Source organism: Egretta garzetta, unplaced genomic scaffold (assembly GCF_000687185.1).
Source record: "Egretta garzetta isolate BGI_Z169 unplaced genomic scaffold, ASM68718v1 scaffold14, whole genome shotgun sequence".
In the NCBI taxonomy this organism is placed as follows: Eukaryota; Metazoa; Chordata; class Aves; order Pelecaniformes; family Ardeidae; genus Egretta; species Egretta garzetta.
In genome coordinates this window covers 6,636,509-6,642,666 of record NW_009259588.1, presented here as the reverse complement: position 1 = coordinate 6,642,666, position 6,158 = coordinate 6,636,509, and the positions used below count along the sequence as shown (strand labels likewise).

The 6,158-nt window shown below is 43.8% G+C and overlaps 1 protein-coding gene across 5 annotated transcripts in view; it reads left to right on the top strand.

Moving 5' to 3' along the window:
- Positions 1 to 6,158, top strand: part of ATXN1 (ataxin 1) — a 228,012-nt gene that overhangs the window by 26,341 nt on the left and 195,513 nt on the right. Inside the window, exons 3-4 of one of the 5 annotated variants that reach the window (XM_035893511.1) lie at positions 1,771 to 1,882; positions 3,600 to 3,690. The exons of 3 other annotated variants lie outside the window; for them this stretch is intronic. The gene's annotated coding sequence lies outside the window, so the exon portion shown is untranslated. The remainder of the gene's footprint in view (positions 1 to 1,770; positions 1,883 to 3,599; positions 3,691 to 6,158) is intronic. One more of the 5 variants, XM_035893510.1, reaches the window with a different exon arrangement.

The following is a 6,158-nucleotide window of genomic DNA, read 5'->3' as shown; positions in this document are numbered from 1 at the left end:
TTTATATTTTGCAAATTGTCTTTTTTTTTTTTTTTTTTTTTTTTTTTTCATTTTTTGTGCTATCTCTGACAGCTTTTTAAAAATTCCACTGCACCCCTGGCAGGTGGACCCAAAATGGGAGAAACCAGTCCTGAAAGTTCAGCCTGGTTCCTATCCGAGTGTGCTGCCTCTCCCGCTTCATCGTGAATTCATGGCGACCCGCTGGCACGATACCGTGGAACGAGCTGCAGAGTCACCCCCAGCTTGGCTTCATCTTGAGCAGTCAGGCTGGCGAGAGAGCAGAAGATGCCCTTCAGCCAGGGGGCTGACGCTTAGAAAAGTCTTGAGATGGAGCGCAAGGGTTGTGCCGCGTATGGGAGTAAATCCTCGCTCGGATGGGGGACGGCCTTGCTCTGGTCCTGCGCCCCACTGGTGCTGTGCTGCAGGGCGGCCGAGCAGGAGCAGGAGTGGGAGCGGGCTGTGCCCACGGGAAGGCTGCCTGCCCTTCCGAGCTGCATTCCCATGCCACTTTGGTGGGCCTTGCCCACGGGCAGTGGCAGGGAGGTGCCCTCCCCGGGGGGGGGGTTCGCTCAGGCAGTGTTCTTTGTGCTGAGACAGCTAGGGCTCGGGGAGCCTTGCTGGAGTTCAAGTGAACTGTATAATTAGTATCATTTTAGCTTCCAGTCGGCTGTAATAGTACCAGGAGGCTGTTCCTGCTTTGCATAACTTACTAGAAAAGATATTTTTACTTTCCTACATGTACGCCTTATATAGAAAAACACGCGGTGTGGCACTTTGTCAGGAGACGGCATGAACTGTATTTTTCCAGTGTCATGACCAGCAAATGTGAAAATCTGCATCAAAATGCTTTTCCCAAGCATCCTTTAGGCTGACGAGGGAGAAAGTACTGCTGGATGTGCAGGATGCTTTCTACCTGGGCTGGGGGCAGATGCCTCCTCTGGTCCCCACTGGCGTCAAGGGATTTTTTCCATAGAGTTTATTAGTAGTTGAACCAGGGAAGTGCTCTGAGAAATCTTCCAGCCTGAAGGATGTGGAGCAGGAACGAATGGGAGGAACCTGAAAGGAATATGAGGGAAGCAGTAGGCTAGGAGGAGGAGGGTCCAATAAAACCAGATAATAAAACACACCCATAAAACCGCAGGACCTTAAGGTTGAAAGAGTAGCTCCATGCTTACATGCTTGGCACAACTTTCATTTTTAATTTGCTTCCTTGCTTCAGGCTTCCTCCTGCCAGAGAGGTGGTCTGCGTGCCTGCCCTCAGCTGCTGGAGAGTCCCTGGGCTGGTCATGCCTGCGGTGACAGAGGGCTGTAGCCGAGGGAGATAACAGACCCTTCCCTATAGCAGTCATTGCTCTTGGGTTGGTGTGCTTGGCTGGTTTTCCAGATCATAGGCTTCAGGCAGCAGGGCATTAGAAATATTACAGGCTATTAAATATATTGTTGGAGCATTTGGCTGTGCTAACTGCAGCTTTTAATAGAGTTCAGATTTGAGGTTTTCGGGACTGAGAGGGTTTGGACATAAACTTTGTTAATTTGGCTTTGAAAAAGGAAGTTCTTTAGTGCTTTGAAAGGAAAAAAAATATGAAGACAACTGCAAGTCTCTTCCTTAAATCAAAGTTTACTGCCTGAAATGGGAACAACTCAGCAGAACAGTTTATGTAAACATGGCCATAACTGCTTATCTGAGACACTGGCATCCTCTCTTCTTACTGTGTGACCTTTTTGTGGTATCCTGGGATCTCTCAGTTACTGATGTGTTTGCTCTCACAGCACCTCCTTCACAGGCATGTACTTTTACATCCATTTCGTAGCTGCCACCAAGATTTGAGGCTTTCATCTGAAGAGCTCGCTGCAGGAGCGTAGGTTTTCTGCACTTCTGTAGGTGAGATTTTAGAATGGCTGTCTTGAAAGGTCTTTCCCCCTCCGGCCCCCACTTTCTCTCTACCTCTGTCGTGGCTTCTTAATTTATTATGAGGGAAAAAAACAGAGGCAACTGTTTTTTGAGTCATCTCAAGTCAGCGTTCAGCACAGAAGAGGATAAAATCTAGGCCAGAGACGGCAAGTGACTGATGATGTCCAGTTGCAGCCTATGTGGGGGGTCAGCGAGTTGTAGTATAAACACTAGGAGAATTGCTGAAAATCACGTGTGTCTCCGTAGAGGGCAAGGAGTTAGGTACTGTCCTCTAGAGCTTGTGCCTGCGCGTAGGATCATGTTTCTTCTACGAGGTAGAAAAAAATGCGCCTTATTGCAAGAATGGCTTATTGATACCTTAACAGCGCAGCCTGGGTGGTTTTGCCTGTCTGTGTTAAAATACTGTAGACGCACACCGTGTCTCTTACCCAGGGAACACTGCCACATGGGAGTGCCTTTTGTGCATTTAAGTGCTTCCACTGTACCGTTGCTTGAAACTGCATTATTAAAAATAATTTTTATTTAAGTTAATACTCTGTTCTTACAACCGGCTTCTAAAGGACTGATTCGTTTTAATTAGTACATGAACAACAACAAAAATGTTTTTGTTACAGAATGTAGGATAATAATTTGTTTGATAGGTCTAGTAAAGCAAAAAATTCTGTGATATTTGGTAGAGTACTTCTGTATGTTCTGTAGCATACTCTTTAAAGTAATGGAAGAATAACAAACGAGACATGAGAGCATCGTCTTGTTTTTTCATGGGAATTAATGTGTGTATACATTTGTGAGGCTCTAGTATACAGTTTTCCTCTTTTTGGCTGTGTCACGAGAAATAAAATCAATTAAAGGAAGAAAAGGAGAAGACGATGACTGTGTGCCTCTGCCAGTTCTGTCATGCTTCAGACAATAGTGCGCCAGGACATGGGAAGTGATCTCAGCCATATTTTTAGTCATATTTTAAAAAGTTGTATTTCTTGGTGAAATAGTCTCCAAAATTACAAAGCTGGTACATGTGGCAAATGTAAGTATATTGCTCTGCCAGCATCAATCTAGTACATAAAGAGCTTCACAACTGTTTGGATCTGCTCTTCTTTCATAATGGGCTGCAACTTGTTTACTAATGCTTGAAAGCATGTGCACATCAAATAAATCTCTGGTATTTGGGCCATAGTGTACCAGCATTATGCAAAGGGAAGATTAACCACACTCTATATTAAGCTGCGATCCACTTTACTCTTGATTCCTAGCTATACTAAATCAAGCAAACCATCAAAGAACAAAATTAGTGGAAGGGTTCCTCAGACAATAGATTTATTTCCATGTTTATTTGTTGTTATTGTTAAGAAAAGGGCAATCAGAAGAGCAAATCTCCCCGCGGCTCAGGGCGTTATAAATTAATCGTAAGACACGAAGCGAGCTTTTGGGTGTGGAAAACGAGCAACAGATGCAAATGCTACAGAGCTGCAGTGTATGGTGTGTACAGTGTTGCTGCAACAGCTGAGAGACACTACGCTCGCTTTGGCTGCTGGTGCTGTTAATAGATAGTCTTTAGCAAGCAAATATATATTGGCAAATCTGACACAGAATGAATTTGCAATGGTGACTCAAAAGACTTTCCTAACACGAAGCGTCTTTATTGCATATCATTTTAGCTCTTTCCTGTTTTTACTCTGCTCTCTTTCAGTGAAAAGGTCAAGAAAAGCAGTAGCTCAGTGGCTGAATTTTTCAGAAGTGCTTTACAGCAGGGGAAACCTCTTAAAGTGGTGTCTTATTCAGTAAGTTTTTTGTTCTTCAGTTAATTTATTTTCCCTATTTTTTCATTGAACCTCATGTATCGGATTAATTGAAGTGACTTTTAAGGTATCTTCAGGCAGGTGTGGAACTCCTCGTCCCTGCCCTCAGCTTTCCCCCTCCTGCAGAGGTAGTAGCTGTGGCCCTATGAAACCTGTCAGCCCTCCTTGCCAGACACGGTAGCATGGAGTCAGCTGTGTATTTTCATATCATGACTGTCCATCTGCACCGAATGTGGTTTGTTGCCATATTCAGGTTTGGAGAATTACAGCATAGAGTGTGTGCCTCTTTCTTCCTCGCTTTCCCTGCACGCGTGTGTGCCTGCACCCACACACTCCAGTGATGCTCTCCTTCTTGTCGTTGCACTCCGAAAGCCACCAGCTGCATTAACCAGAGATTTTCAAAGCCCGAAACAGGAGCTTTTGAGCTTTCCCTAAAGCAGTAAGATAGGTATATATGATACCACTATCACTGTCACTGGAAGGAATTAGAAGAAGAGAGAACCGTATCCTTTACAGTGACAGATAGAGATGGAGGCACACAGGAGGATTTTCTAGCTAGGGCTTCAGCTAGGGCTGGTGCCTTTACTGTTGATTCAGGCTGGAGGTCAGAGCCTTAAAAAGTTAAGTGCTGAACATTCAAATTTAATTTATAGCATTAAATTAGGACGGCTTATAAGTTTTAACTAGCCTTAGGGGTGCTAAGTATTTCCAGCTGAGGCCGAAAGGACTTTCAGCTGGTCAGCAGTTCTTGCGATTGGGCCTGATACTAGTAACTGCAATTTTCTTGCACATCTGATATTGCTGGATTTTTCACAGGTATGAGTTTCTTTGCTCACATCTTTTCATGCCTCATTTGCTAACTCTTCTGTTCTGCAAAATTGGCAGTATGACAGCAGGCAACTCCCTCATCCTTTTGTGTTAGGACTAATCCTCGGGGTTCTTTCTGATGTGTCTCCAGAAGTATGTATTCAGCCTAGGCTGAACGCTGATTTGGTTTGTAATACTAAAACGTGGACAGTGCAGATCGCTTTCTGAGTCTTTTCTCTCTTAAAAAGAAATTGTCATAGAGGTGCACGTGAACAGTTCCAGAGTTTTAAGCTCTCTGTCACATAAAAAATGATACTAAAATACAGCTGTACTTTGGTGCATGCCTCAGTAATTTGCTGAATCTCTACATTTGGCTTCGTTTAGCATACTTGGAGCGTTATAAATAACAATTAGATGACTGGTCATTTAACAGGTTGTGGTATTTTAGTGCTCGGAATTGTTTTTCTGCTTTGGCATGATAGACGGATTTCTATTTTGATTTCAGGTTATATGGCTTGTTTTTACTTCAGTCTTTTTTTACTTACCATATGATTTAATTAAAATTTTATAGCAGTGATTGATAGTTGCTTTAGTTGCTACCTGTTTATAGGAATTTATTCATTACTTTTTCAGTGTACTGATATTTGTCAGAAGAGAATGATATTATTTCTTTTGTCAATGAAAATGAGGCTATAAATTACTGTAATTTGGGGATACATTTCTGGTATGAGCAAACAGTATACCCTTGCTGAATTTTCTGCTATAGAAAACCGTGTTATGCATAGTATATTTTAGAAAAGACCTGTATTCCTCTAAAGAGGAATGGCATTGTGCAACTCCTGGAAACTATAAGAAGAATCTAAATGTATGTATATGTATTCAAAGTATGCCTCAGCATCTGCAGTGTTGTTCTTCCTGGTTCACGTAGGGGACTGGAAATGGTTGGTTGCGGGTTCTGTTCCTGGCTTTTTTGTTGGTTTTTTGGGGTTTTTTTACCCCAGTTCTGTAGGGCATGAGGTGAACGGTCCAACTCTGCGCACCACGGTGCAGTCACCTGCCAGGTTCTTCGCAGAGCTGCCCTGTGGCTGCTGCTGGTGGGGCTGCTTTAGGTCCTGAGGTGATGATACCCACAGTCAGTGAAGATCAAACTGAAAGTCACACAGATGTGTGACTTTGTATTTTACTGACAAGTACAAAAGGATTTAGCAAAATTACGACTCAACAGTAAGCTGTGGGAGGAGGGAGGATATGATATATTCTTCCCTGCTAAAATCATAGCGTTAACATCCTTGGCAGCGTCACCGAGCTCCGCAGTAACTTCTGGTTTACATTTTAAAAATGCACCAAATAGCATATACTGTTTAATTCTGGGTTGCATTACGCAACAGAACACGATTGCCTCAGTGAAGCACATCTGCATTGCGAGAGTAAACTCTCCTGGGAAGCAAGCGCATCTTCCACAGAAGTCGGAGTGAGGCGTGGGCAGGGCATTGCTATTTTGGCAAGCAGAGGGAGCCAGCGTTGGAAAGCTGCCTCACCTTTCACTTCCCAAGGAACTTACCCTTTCTCCCTGTTTCAGGCACCAGCCGCTGCCACTTGCTTCTCCTAGGGCTGGGGTGGGGGTGGGGGTGCTTTTAGGGGGT